Here is a 16041-nt window from a genome sequence, read left to right on the forward strand (position 1 = left end):
TTGTGTTGACGTTATATATTTTGTCTCTTGTGTTGACGTTACATATTAAGTCTCTTGTGTTCACGTTATATATTTTGTCTCTGGTGTTGACGTTATATATTAAGTCTCTTGTGTTGACGTTAGATAATTTTTCTCTAGTGTTGACGTTCTATATTAGGTTTCTTGCGTTGACGTTAGATATTTTTTCTCTGGTGTTGACGTTATATATTAAGTCTCTGGTGTTGACGTTATATATTAAGTTTCTGGTGTTGACGTTATATATTTAGCCTCTGGTGTTGACGTTATATATTAAGTCTCTGGCGTTGACGTTATATATTAAGTCTCATGTGTTGACGTTATATATTAAGTCTCTGGCGTTGACGTTGTATATTAAGTCTCTTGTGTTGACGTTATATATTAAGTCTCTGGCATTGACGTTATATATTAAGTCTCTTGTGTTGACGTTATATATTAAGTCTCTTGTGTTGACGTTATATTAAGTCTCTTGTGTTGACGTTATATATTAAGTCTCTTGTGTTGACGTTATATATTAAGACTCTGGCGTTGACGTTATATATTAAGTCTCTTGTGTTGACGTTATATATTAAGTCTCTTGTGTTGACGTTATATATTAAATCTCTTGCGTTGACGTTATATATTAAGTCTCTGGTGTTGACGTTAGATAATTTTTCTCTAGTGTTGACGTTCTATATTAGGTTTCTTGTGTTGACGTTAGATATTTAGTCTCTGATGTTGATGTTTTATATTAAGTCTCTTGCGTTGACGTTAGATATTTTTTCTCTGGTGTTGACGTTATATATTAAGTCTCTTGTGTTGACGTTATATATTAAGTTTCTGGTGTTGACGTTATATATTTAGCCTCTGGTGTTGACGTTATATATTAAGTCTCTGGTGTTGACGTTATATATTAAGTCTCTTGTGTTAACGTTATGTATTAAGTCTCTGGCGTTGACGTTGTATATTAAGTCTCTTGTGTTGACGTTATATATTAAGTCTCTGGCATTGACGTTATATATTAAGTCTCTTGTGTTGACGTTATATATTAAGTCTCTTGTGTTGACGTTATATTAAGTCTCTGGTGTTGACGTTATATATTAAGTCTCTTGTGTTGACGTTATATATTAAGTCTCTTGTGTTGACGTTATATATTAAGTCTCTTGTGTTGACGTTATATATTAAGTCTCTTGTGTTGACGTTATATATTAAGTCTCTGGCATTGACGTTATATATTAAGTCTCTTGTGTTGACGATATATATTAAGTCTCTTGTGTTGACGTTATATTAAGTCTCTTGTGTTGACGTTATATATTAAGTCTCTTGTGTTGACGTTATATATTAAGTCTCTTGTGTTGACGTTATATTAAGTCTCTTGTGTTGACGTTATATATTAAGTCTCTTGTGTTGACGTTATATATTAAGTCTCTGGCGTTGACGTTATATATTAAGTCTCTTGTGTTGACGTTATATATTAAGTCTCTGGCGTTGACGTTATATATTAAGTCTCTTGTGTTGACGTTATATATTAAGTCTCTGGCGTTGACGTTATATATTAAGTCTCTTGTGTTAAGGTTGTATATTAAGTCTCTTGTGTTGACGTTATATATTAAGTCTCTGTCGTTGACGTTATTTATTAAGTCAGTGGCTTTGGCGTTATATATTAAGTCTCTTGTGTTGACGTTATATATTAAGTCTCTTGTGTTGACGTTATATATTAAGTCTTTGGTGTTGACGTTATATATTAAGTCTCTTGTGTTGACGTTATATATTAAGTCTCTTGTGTTGACGTTATATGTTAAGTCTCTTGTGTTGACGTAATATATTAAGTCTCTGGTGTTGACGTTATATATTAAGTCTCTTGTGTTGACGTTATATATTCATTCTCTGGTGTTGATGTTTTATATTAAGTCTCTGGCGTTGACGTTATATATTAAGTCTCTTGTGTTGACGTTATATATTAAGTCTCTTGTGTTGACGTTATATATTAAGTCTCTGGCATTGACGTTATATATTAAGTCTCTTGTGTTGACGTTATATATTAAGTCTCTTGTGTTGACGTTATATTAAGTCTCTGGTGTTGACGTTATATATTAAGTCTCTTGTGTTGACGTTATATATTAAGTCTCTGACGTTGACGTTATATATTAAGTCTCTTGTGTTGACGTTATATATTAAGTCTCTTGTGTTGACGTTATATATTAAGTCTCTGGCGTTCACGTTATATATTAAGTCTCTTGTGTTAAGGTTGTATATTAAGTCTCTGGCGTTGACGTTATATATTAAGTCTCTGGTGTTGACGTTATATATTAAGTCTCTGGCGTTAGACGTTGTATATTAAGTCTCTTGTGTTGACGTTATATATTAAGTCTCTGGCATTGACGTTATATATTAAGTCTCTTGTGTTGACGATATATATTAAGTCTCTTGTGTTGACGTTATATTAAGTCTCTTGTGTTGACGTTATATGTTAAGTCTCTTGTGTTGACGTTATATATTAAGTCTCTTGTGTTGACGTTATATTAAGTCTCTTGTGTTGACGTTATATATTAAGTCTCTTGTGTTGACGTTATATATTAAGTCTCTGGCGTTGACGTTATATATTAAGTCTCTTGTGTTGACGTTATATATTAAGTCTCTGGCGTTGACGTTATATATTAAGTCTCTTGTGTTGACGTTATATATTAAGTCTCTGGCGTTGACGTTATATATTAAGTCTCTTGTGTTAAGGTTGTATATTAAGTCTCTTGTGTTGACGTTATATATTAAGTCTCTGTCGTTGACGTTATTTCTTAAGTCAGTGGCTTTGGCGTTAAATATTAAGTCTCTTGTGTTGACGTTATATATTAAGTCTCTTGTGTTGACGTTATATATTAAGTCTTTGGTGTTGACGTTATATATTAAGTCTCTTGTGTTGACGTTATATATTAAGTCTCTTGTGTTGACGTTATATGTTAAGACTCTTGTGTTGACGTAATATATTAAGTCTCTGGTGTTGACGTTATATATTAAGTCTCTTGTGTTGACGTTATATATTCATTCTCTGGTGTTGATGCTTTATATTAAGTCTCTGGCGTTGACGTTATATATTAAGTCTCTTGTGTTGACGTTATATATTAAGTCTCTTGTGTTGACGTTATATATTAAGTCTCTGGCGTTGACGTTATATATTAAGTCTCTTGTGTTGACGTTATGTATTAAGTCTCTGGCGTTGACGTAATATATTAAGTCTCTGGCGTTGACGTTATATATTAAGTCTCTTGTGTTGACGTAATATATTAAGTCTCTTGTGTTGACATTATATATTAAGTCTCTTGTGTTGACGTTATATATTCATTCTCTGGTGTTGACGTTGTATATTAAGTCTCTGGTGTTGACGTTATATATTAAGTCTCTGGTGTTGACGTTATATATTAAGTCTCTGGCGTTGACGTTATATATTAAGCCTCTGGTGTTGACGTTATATATTAAGTCTCTGGCGTTGACGTAATATATTAAGTCTCTGGTGTTGACATTTTATATTAAGTCTCTTGTGTTGACGTTATATATTAAGTCTCTGGTGTTAACGTTATATATAAAGTCTTTGGCGTTGACGTTATAAATTCATTCTCTGGTGTTGACGTTATATATTAAGTCTCTGGTGTTGACGTTATATATTAAGTCTCTGGTGTTGACGTTATATATTAAGTCTCTGGTGTTGACGTTATATATTAAGTCTCTTGTGTTGACGTTATATATTAAGTCTCTGGCTTTGACGTTATATATTAAGTTTCTTGTGTTAAGTTTGTATATTAAGTCTCTTGTGTTGACGTTATATATTAAGTCTCTGGCGTTGACGTTATATATTAAGTCTCTTGTGTTGACGTTATATATTAAGTCTCTTGTGTTGACGTTATATATTAAGTCTCTGGCATTGACGTTATATATTAAGTCTCTTGCGTTGACGTTAGATATTTTTTCTCTGGTGTTGACGTTATATATTAAGTCTCTTGTGTTGACGTTATATATTAAGTCTCTGGCGTTGACGTTATATATTAAGTCTCTTGTGTTGACGTTATGTATTAAGTCTCTGGCGTTGACGTTGTATATTAAGTCTCTTGTGTTGACGTTATATATTAAGTCTCTGGCATTGACGTTATATATTAAGTCTCTTGTGTTGACGTTATATATCAAGTCTCTTGTGTTGACGTTATATTAAGTCTCTGGTGTTGATGTTATATATTAAGTCTCTTGTGTTGACGTTATATATTAAGTCTCTGACGTTGACGTTATATATTAAGTCTCTTGTGTTGACGTTATATATTAAGTCTCTTGTGTTGACGTTATATATTAAGTCTCTGGCGTTGACGTTATATATTAAGTCTCTTGTGTTAAGGTTGTATATTAAGTCACTGGCGTTGACGTTATATATTAAGTCTCTGGCGTTAGACGTTGTATATTAAGTCTCTTGTGTTGACGTTATATATTAAGTCTCTGGCATTGACGTTATATATTAAGTCTCTTGTGTTGACGATATATATTAAGTCTCTTGTGTTGACGTTATATTAAGTCTCTTGTGTTGACGTTATATATTAAGTCTCTTGTGTTGACGTTATATATTAAGTCTCTTGTGTTGACGTTATATTAAGTCTCTTGTGTTGACGTTATATATTAAGTCTCTTGTGTTGACGTTATATATTAAGACTCTGGCGTTGACGTTATATATTAAGTCTCTTGTGTTGACGTTATATATTAAGTCTCTGGCGTTGACGTTATATATTAAGTCTCTTGTGTTGACGTTATATATTAAGTCTCTGGTGTTGACGTTATATATTAAGTCTCTTGTGTTAAGGTTGTATATTAAGTCTCTTGTGTTGACGTTATATATTAAGTCTCTGGCATTGACGTTATATATTAAGTCTCTGTCGTTGACGTTATTTATTAAGTCAGTGGCTTTGGCGTTATATATTAAGTCTCTTGTGTTGACGTTATATATTAAGTCTCTTGTGTTGACGTTATATATTAAGTCTTTGGTGTTGACGTTATATATTAAGTCTCTTGTGTTGACGTTATATATTAAGTCTCTTGTGTTGACGTTATATGTTAAGTCTCTTGTGTTGACGTAATATATTAAGTCTCTGGTGTTGACGTTATATATTAAGTCTCTTGTGTTGACGTTATATATTCATTCTCTGGTGTTGATGTTTTATATTAAGTCTCTGGCGTTGACGTTATATATTAAGTCTCTTGTGTTGACGTTATATATTAAGTCTCTTGTGTTGACGTTATATATTAAGTCTCTGGCATTGACGTTATATATTAAGTCTCTTGTGTTGACGTTATATATTAAGTCTCTTGTGTTGACGTTATATTAAGTCTCTTGTGTTGACGTTATATATTAAGTCTCTTGTGTTGACGTTATATATTAAGTCTCTGACGTTGACGTTATATATTAAGTCTCTTGTGTTGACGTTATATATTAAGTCTCTTGTGTTGACGTTATATATTAAGTCTCTGGCGTTGACGTTATATATTAAGTCTCTTGTGTTAAGGTTGTATATTAAGTCTCTGGCGTTGACGTTATATATTAAGTCTCTGGTGTTGACGTTATATATTAAGTCTCTGGCGTTAGACGTTGTATATTAAGTCTCTTGTGTTGACGTTATATATTAAGTCTCTGGCATTGACGTTATATATTAAGTCTCTTGTGTTGACGATATATATTAAGTCTCTTGTGTTGACGTTATATTAAGTCTCTTGTGTTGACGTTATATATTAAGTCTCTTGTGTTGACGTTATATATTAAGTCTCTTGTGTTGACGTTATATTAAGTCTCTTGTGTTGACGTTATATATTAAGTCTCTTGTGTTGACGTTATATATTAAGTCTCTGGCGTTGACGTTATATATTAAGTCTCTTGTGTTGATGTTATATATTAAGTCTCTGGCGTTGACGTTATATATTAAGTCTCTTGTGTTGACGTTATATATTAAGTCTCTGGCGTTGACGTTATATATTAAGTCTCTTGTGTTAAGGTTGTATATTAAGTCTCTTGTGTTGACGTTATATATTAAGTCTCTGTCGTTGACGTTATTTATTAAGTCAGTGGCTTTGGCGTTATATATTAAGTCTCTTGTGTTGACGTTATATATTAAGTCTCTTGTGTTGACGTTATATATTAAGTCTTTGGTGTTGACGTTATATATTAAGTCTCTTGTGTTGACGTTATATATTAAGTCTCTTGTGTTGACGTTATATGTTAAGTCTCTTGTGTTGACGTAATATATTAAGTCTCTGGTGTTGACGTTATATATTAAGTCTCTTGTGTTGACGTTATATATTCATTCTCTGGTGTTGATGTTTTATATTAAGTCTCTGGCGTTGACGTTATATATTAAGTCTCTTGTGTTGACGTTATATATTAAGTCTCTTGTGTTGACGTTATATATTAAGTCTCTGGCGTTGACGTTATATATTAAGTCTCTTGTGTTGACGTTATGTATTAAGTCTCTGGCGTTGACGTAATATATTAAGTCTCTGGCGTTGACGTTATATATTAAGTCTCTTGTGTTGACGTAATATATTAAGTCTCTTGTGTTGACATTATATATTAAGTCTCTTGTGTTGACGTTATATATTCATTCTCTGGTGTTGACGTTGTATATTAAGTCTCTGGTGTTGACGTTATATATTAAGTCTCTGGTGTTGACGTTATATATTAAGTCTCTGGCGTTGACGTTATATATTAAGCCTCTGGTGTTGACGTTATATATTAAGTCTCTGGCATTGACGTTATATATTAAGTCTCTTGTGTTGACGTTATATATTAAGTCTCTTGTGTTGACGTTATATTAAGTCTCTTGTGTTGACGTTATATATTAAGTCTCTTGTGTTGACGTTATATATTAAGTCTCTGACGTTGACGTTATATATTAAGTCTCTTGTGTTGACGTTATATATTAAGTCTCTTGTGTTGACGTTATATATTAAGTCTCTGGCGTTGACGTTATATATTAAGTCTCTTGTGTTAAGGTTGTATATTAAGTCTCTGGCGTTGACGTTATATATTAAGTCTCTGGTGTTGACGTTATATATTAAGTCTCTGGCGTTAGACGTTGTATATTAAGTCTCTTGTGTTGACGTTATATATTAAGTCTCTGGCATTGACGTTATATATTAAGTCTCTTGTGTTGACGATATATATTAAGTCTCTTGTGTTGACGTTATATTAAGTCTCTTGTGTTGACGTTATATATTAAGTCTCTTGTGTTGACGTTATATATTAAGTCTCTTGTGTTGACGTTATATTAAGTCTCTTGTGTTGACGTTATATATTAAGTCTCTTGTGTTGACGTTATATATTAAGTCTCTGGCGTTGACGTTATATATTAAGTCTCTTGTGTTGATGTTATATATTAAGTCTCTGGCGTTGACGTTATATATTAAGTCTCTTGTGTTGACGTTATATATTAAGTCTCTGGCGTTGACGTTATATATTAAGTCTCTTGTGTTAAGGTTGTATATTAAGTCTCTTGTGTTGACGTTATATATTAAGTCTCTGTCGTTGACGTTATTTATTAAGTCAGTGGCTTTGGCGTTATATATTAAGTCTCTTGTGTTGACGTTATATATTAAGTCTCTTGTGTTGACGTTATATATTAAGTCTTTGGTGTTGACGTTATATATTAAGTCTCTTGTGTTGACGTTATATATTAAGTCTCTTGTGTTGACGTTATATGTTAAGTCTCTTGTGTTGACGTAATATATTAAGTCTCTGGTGTTGACGTTATATATTAAGTCTCTTGTGTTGACGTTATATATTCATTCTCTGGTGTTGATGTTTTATATTAAGTCTCTGGCGTTGACGTTATATATTAAGTCTCTTGTGTTGACGTTATATATTAAGTCTCTTGTGTTGACGTTATATATTAAGTCTCTGGCGTTGACGTTATATATTAAGTCTCTTGTGTTGACGTTATGTATTAAGTCTCTGGCGTTGACGTAATATATTAAGTCTCTGGCGTTGACGTTATATATTAAGTCTCTTGTGTTGACGTAATATATTAAGTCTCTTGTGTTGACATTATATATTAAGTCTCTTGTGTTGACGTTATATATTCATTCTCTGGTGTTGACGTTGTATATTAAGTCTCTGGTGTTGACGTTATATATTAAGTCTCTGGTGTTGACGTTATATATTAAGTCTCTGGCGTTGACGTTATATATTAAGCCTCTGGTGTTGACGTTATATATTAAGTCTCTGGCGTTGACGTAATATATTAAGTCTCTGGTGTTGACATTTTATATTAAGTCTCTTGTGTTGACGTTATATATTAAGTCTCTGGTGTTAACGTTATATATAAAGTCTTTGGCGTTGACGTTATAAATTCATTCTCTGGTGTTGACGTTATATATTAAGTCTCTGGTGTTGACGTTATATTTTAAGTCTCTGGTGTTGACGTTATATATTAAGTCTCTGGTGTTGACGTTATATATTAAGTCTCTTGTGTTGACGTTATATATTAAGTCTCTGGCGTTGACGTTATATATTAAGTTTCTTGTGTTAAGTTTGTATATTAAGTCTCTTGTGTTGACGTTATATATTAAGTCTCTGGCGTTGACGTTATATATTAAGTCTCTTGTGTTGACGTTATATATTAAGTCTCTTGTGTTGACGTTATATATTAAGTCTCTGGCATTGACGTTATATATTAAGTCTCTTGTGTTGAGGTTATATATTAAGTCTCTGGCGTTGACGTTATATATTAAGTCTCTTGTGTTGACGTTATATATTAAGTCTCTGGCGTTGACGTAATATATTAAGTCTCTGGCGTTGACGTTATATATTAAATCTCTGGTGTTGACGTTATATATTAAGTCTCTGGTGTTAACGTTATATATAAAGTCTTTGGCGTTGACGTTATCAATTCATTCTCTGGTGTTGACGTTATATATTAAGTCTCTGGTGTTGACGTTATATATTAAGTCTCTGGTGTTGACGTTATATATTAAGTCTCTTGTGTTAAGGTTGTATATTAAGTCTCTTGTGTTGACGTTATATATTAAGTCTCCGTCGTTGACGTTATTTATTAAGTCAGTGGCTTTGGGGTTATATATCAAGTCTCTTGTGTTGACGTTATATATTAAGTCTCTGGCGTTGACGTTATATATTAAGTCTTTGGTGTTGACGTTATATATTAAGTCTCTGGTGTTGACGTTATATATTAAGTCTCTTGTGTTGACGTTATATGTTAAGTCTCTTGTGTTGACGTAATATATTAAGTCTCTGGTGTTGACGTTATATATTAAGTCTCTTGTGTTGACGTTATATATTCATTCTCTGGTGTTGATGTTTTATATTAAGTCTATGGGGTTGACGTTATATATTAAGTCTCTTGTGTTGACGTTATATATTAAGTCTCTTGTGTTGACGTTATATATTAAGTCTCTTGTGTTGACGTTATATATTCATTCTCTGGTGTTGATGTTGTATATTAAGTCTCTGGTGTTGACGTTATATATTAAGTCTCTGGTGTTGACGTTATATATTAAGTCTCTGGCGTTGACGTTATATATTAAGATTCTGGTGTTGACGTTATATATTAAGTCTCTGGCGTTGACGTAATATATTAAGTCTCTGGTGTTGACATTATATATTAAGTCTCTGGTGTTGACGTTATATATTAAGTCTCTGGTGTTAACGTTATATATAAAGTCTTTGGCGTTGACGTTATAAATTCATTCTCTGGTGTTGACGTTATATATTAAGTCTCTGGCGTTGACGTTATATATTAAGTCTCTGGTGTTGACGTTATATATTAAGTCTCTGGTGTTGACGTTATATATTAAGTCTCTGGTGTTGACGTTATATATTAAGTCTCTGGCGTTGACGTTATATATTAAGTTTCTTGTGTTAAGTTTGTATATTAAGTCTCTTGTGTTGACGTTATATATTAAGTCTCTGGCGTTGACGTTATATATTAAGTCTCTTGTGTTAACGTTATATATTAAGTCTCTGGCATAGACGTTATATATTAAGTCTCTTGTGTTGAGGTTATATATTAAGTCTCTGGCGTTGACATAATATATTAAGTCTCTGGTGTTGACGTTATATATTAAGTCTCTGGTGTTGACGTTATATATTAAGTCTCTTGTGTTAACGTTATATATAAAGTCTTTGGCGTTGACGTTATAAATTCATTCTCTTGTGTTGACGTTATATATTAAGTCTCTGGTGTTGACGTTATATATTAAGTCTCTGGTGTTGACGTTATATATTAAGTCTCTGGCGTTGACGTAATATATTAAGTCTCTGGCGTTGACGTTATATATTAAGTCTCTTGTGTTGACGTAATATATTAAGTCTCTTGTGTTGACATTATATATTAAGTCTCTTGTGTTGACGTTATATATTCATTCTCTGGTGTTGACGTTGTATATTAAGTCTCTGGTGTTGACGTTATATATTAAGTCTCTGGTGTTGACGTTATATATTAAGTCTCTGGCGTTGACGTTATATATTAAGCCTCTGGTGTTGACGTTATATATTAAGTCTCTGGCGTTGACGTAATATATTAAGTCTCTGGTGTTGACATTTTATATTAAGTCTCTTGTGTTGACGTTATATATTAAGTCTCTGGTGTTAACGTTATATATAAAGTCTTTGGCGTTGACGTTATAAATTCATTCTCTGGTGTTGACGTTATATATTAAGTCTCTGGTGTTGACGTTATATTTTAAGTCTCTGGTGTTGACGTTATATATTAAGTCTCTGGTGTTGACGTTATATATTAAGTCTCTTGTGTTGACGTTATATATTAAGTCTCTGGCGTTGACGTTATATATTAAGTTTCTTGTGTTAAGTTTGTATATTAAGTCTCTTGTGTTGACGTTATATATTAAGTCTCTGGCGTTGACGTTATATATTAAGTCTCTTGTGTTGACGTTATATATTAAGTCTCTTGTGTTGACGTTATATATTAAGTCTCTGGCATTGACGTTATATATTAAGTCTCTTGTGTTGAGGTTATATATTAAGTCTCTGGCGTTGACGTTATATATTAAGTCTCTTGTGTTGACGTTATATATTAAGTCTCTGGCGTTGACGTAATATATTAAGTCTCTGGCGTTGACGTTATATATTAAATCTCTGGTGTTGACGTTATATATTAAGTCTCTGGTGTTAACGTTATATATAAAGTCTTTGGCGTTGACGTTATCAATTCATTCTCTGGTGTTGACGTTATATATTAAGTCTCTGGTGTTGACGTTATATATTAAGTCTCTGGTGTTGACGTTATATATTAAGTCTCTTGTGTTAAGGTTGTATATTAAGTCTCTTGTGTTGACGTTATATATTAAGTCTCCGTCGTTGACGTTATTTATTAAGTCAGTGGCTTTGGGGTTATATATCAAGTCTCTTGTGTTGACGTTATATATTAAGTCTCTGGCGTTGACGTTATATATTAAGTCTTTGGTGTTGACGTTATATATTAAGTCTCTGGTGTTGACGTTATATATTAAGTCTCTTGTGTTGACGTTATATGTTAAGTCTCTTGTGTTGACGTAATATATTAAGTCTCTGGTGTTGACGTTATATATTAAGTCTCTTGTGTTGACGTTATATATTCATTCTCTGGTGTTGATGTTTTATATTAAGTCTATGGGGTTGACGTTATATATTAAGTCTCTTGTGTTGACGTTATATATTAAGTCTCTTGTGTTGACGTTATATATTAAGTCTCTTGTGTTGACGTTATATATTCATTCTCTGGTGTTGATGTTGTATATTAAGTCTCTGGTGTTGACGTTATATATTAAGTCTCTGGTGTTGACGTTATATATTAAGTCTCTGGCGTTGACGTTATATATTAAGATTCTGGTGTTGACGTTATATATTAAGTCTCTGGCGTTGACGTAATATATTAAGTCTCTGGTGTTGACATTATATATTAAGTCTCTGGTGTTGACGTTATATATTAAGTCTCTGGTGTTAACGTTATATATAAAGTCTTTGGCGTTGACGTTATAAATTCATTCTCTGGTGTTGACGTTATATATTAAGTCTCTGGCGTTGACGTTATATATTAAGTCTCTGGTGTTGACGTTATATATTAAGTCTCTGGTGTTGACGTTATATATTAAGTCTCTGGTGTTGACGTTATATATTAAGTCTCTGGCGTTGACGTTATATATTAAGTTTCTTGTGTTAAGTTTGTATATTAAGTCTCTTGTGTTGACGTTATATATTAAGTCTCTGGCGTTGACGTTATATATTAAGTCTCTTGTGTTAACGTTATATATTAAGTCTCTGGCATAGACGTTATATATTAAGTCTCTTGTGTTGAGGTTATATATTAAGTCTCTGGCGTTGACATAATATATTAAGTCTCTGGTGTTGACGTTATATATTAAGTCTCTGGTGTTGACGTTATATATTAAGTCTCTTGTGTTAACGTTATATATAAAGTCTTTGGCGTTGACGTTATAAATTCATTCTCTTGTGTTGACGTTATATATTAAGTCTCTGGTGTTGACGTTATATATTAAGTCTCTGGTGTTGACGTTATATATTAAGTCTCTGGCGTTGACGTTATATATTAAGTCTCTTGCGTTGACGTTATATATTAAGTCTCTGGCGTTGACGTTATATATTAAGTCTCTGGCGTTGACGTTATATATTAGGTCTCTTGTGTTGACGTTATATATTAAGTCTCTGGCGTTGACGTTATATATTAGGTCTCTTGTGTTAAGTTTGTTTCTTAAGTCTCTTGTGTTGACGTTATATATTAAGTCTCTGGCGTTGACGTTATATATTAAGTCTCTTGTGTTGACGTTATATATTAAGTCTCTGGCATTGACGTTATATATTAAGTCTCTTGTGTTGACGTTATATATTAAGTCTCTTGTGTTGACGTTATATTAAGTCTCTGGTGTTGACGTTATATATTAAGTCTCTTGTGTTGACGTTATATATTAAGTCTCTGGCGTTGACGTTATATATTAGGTCTCTTGTGTTGACGTTATATATTAAGTCTCTTGTGTTGACGTTATATATTAAGTCTCTGGCGTTGACGTTATATATTAAGTCTGTGGCTTTGGCGTTATATATTAAGTCTCTTGTGTTGACGTTATATATTAAGTCTCTGGCATTGACGTTATATATTAAGTCTCTGGCGTTGACGTTATATATTAAATCTTTGGTGTTGACGTTATATATTAAGTCTCTGGTGTTGACGTTATATATTAAGTCTCTTGTGTTGACGTTATATATTAAGTCTCTTGTGTTGACGTTATATATTAAGTCTCTGGCGTTGACGTTATATATTCATTCTCGGGTGTTGATGTTGTATATTTTGTCTCTGGTGTTGATGTTATATATTAAGTCTCTTGTGTTAACGTTATACATTAAGTCTCTAGTGTTGACGTTATATATTTTGTCTCTGGTGTTGACGTTTTACATTAAGTCTCTGTCGTTGACGTTATATATTTATTCTCTGGTATTGACGGTATATATTAAGTCTCTTGTGTTGACGTTAGATATTTTTTCTCTGGTATTGACGTTATATATTAAGTCTCTTGTGTTGACGTTAGATATTTAGTCTCTGGTGTTAGCACCAATCACTCACTACAACCGCCATAGCACCAATCCCTCACTACAACCGCCTTAGCACCAATCACTCACTACAACCGCCGTAGAACCAATCACTCGCTACAACCACCGTTGGACCAATCACTCATTACAACCGCCGTAGCACCAATCACTCACTCACTCACTAAAACCGCCGCAGGACCAATCACTCACTACAACTAACGCAGCACCAAGTTCTCACTACAACCTCCGTAGAACCAATCATGCACAACAACCGCAGTAGCATCAATCAGTTACTACAACCGCCGTAGCACCACTTATTAAATAGGAGTGCCGTAGCACCTATTAATGACAAAAACTGCCGTAGCACCAATCACTCACTATAACTGCCGTAGAACCAATCACTCACTACAACCGCCGTAGCATCAATCAGTTACTACAACCGCCGTAGCATCACTTATTAAATAGGAGTGCCGTAGCACCTATTAATGACAAAAACTGCCGTAGCACCAATCACTCAGCAAAACCACCGTAGCACCACTCCCTTATTAGAAGTGCTGTAGTACCAATCACGGACAAGAACTTTCGTAGCACCAATCACTCAAGACATCCGCCATAGCACAATCACTCACTACAGCCGCCACAGAACCAATCACTCACTACAACCACCATAGCACCAATCACTCGCTACAACCGCCACAGCACCAATCACTCACTACTACCGCAGAAGCACCAATCACTCACTACAACCACCATAGCACCAATCACTCACTACAACCACCATAGAACCCATCACTCACTACAACCGCCATAGCACCAATCACGCACTACAACCGCCATAGAACCCATCACTCACTACAACCACCATAGCACCAATCACTCACTACAACCACCATAGCACCAATCACTCACTACAACCACCACAGCACCAATCACTCACTACAACCACCATAGCACCAATCACTCACTACAGCCGCCATAGAACCAATCACTCCCTACAACCACCATAGCACCAATCACTCGCTACAACCGCCACAGCACCAATCACTCACTACTACCGCAGAAACACCAATCACTCACTACAACCGCCATAGCACCAATCACTCACTACAACCACCATAGCACCAATCATTCACTACAACCGCCATAGCACCAATCACTCACTACAACCGCCACAGCACCAATCACTCACTACAACCGCCATAGCACTAATCACTCACTACAACCACCATAGCACCAATCACTCACTACAACCGCCATAGCGCCAATCACTCACTACAACCACCATAGCACCAATCATTCACTACAACCGCCATAGCACCAATCACTCACTACAACCGCCACAACACCAATCACTCACTACAACCACCATAGCACTAATCACTCACTACAACCACCATAGCACCAATCACTCACTACAACCACCAAAGCACCAATCACGCACTACAACCACCAAAGCACCAATCACGCACTACAACCGCCATAGAACCCATCCCTCACTACAACCACCATAGCACCAATCACTCACTTCAACCGCCATAGCACCAATCACTCACTATAACCGCCGTAGGTACCAATCACTCATTATAACCACCACAGCACCAATCACTCACTACAACCGCCGTAGCACCAATCACTCACTACAACCAGCATAGCACCAATCACTCACTACAGACGCCATAGAACCAATCACTCACTACAACTGCCGTAGCACCAATCACTCACTACAACCACCATAGCACCAATCACTCACTACAACCACCAAAGCACCAATCACGCACTACAACCACCAAAGCACCAATCACGCACTACAACCGCCATAGAACCCATCACTCACTACAACCACCATAGCAACAATCACTCAACACAACCGCTACAGCACCAATCACTCACTCTCTCATTACAACCGCAGTAGCACCAATCACTCACTCACTCACTAAAACCGCCGCAGGACCAATCACTCACTACAACTAACGCAGCACCAAGTTCTCACTACAACCTCCGTAGAACCAATCATGCACAACAACCGCAGTAGCATCAATCAGTTACTACAACCGCCGTAGCACCACTTATTAAATAGGAGTGCCGTAGCACCTATTAATGACAAAAACTGCCGTAGCACCAATCACTCACTATAACTGCCGTAGAACCAATCACTCACTACAACCGCCGTAGCATCAATTAGTTACTACAACCGCCGTAGCACCACTTATTAAATAGGAGTGCCGTAGCACCTATTAATGACAAAAACTGCCGTAGCACCAATCACTCAGCAAAACCACCGTAGCACCACTCCCTTATTAGAAGTGCTGTAGTACCAATCACGGACAAGAACTTTCGTAGCACCAATCACTCAAGACATCCGCCATAGCACAATCACTCACTACAGCCGCCATAGAACCAATCACTCACTACAACCACCATAGCACCAATCACTCGCTACAACCGCCACAGCACCAATCACTCACTACTACCGC

Source organism: Haliotis cracherodii, unplaced genomic scaffold (assembly GCF_022045235.1).
Source record: "Haliotis cracherodii isolate W230 unplaced genomic scaffold, xgHalCrac1.p SCAF_14, whole genome shotgun sequence".
Lineage (NCBI taxonomy): Eukaryota > Metazoa > Mollusca > Gastropoda > Lepetellida > Haliotidae > Haliotis > Haliotis cracherodii.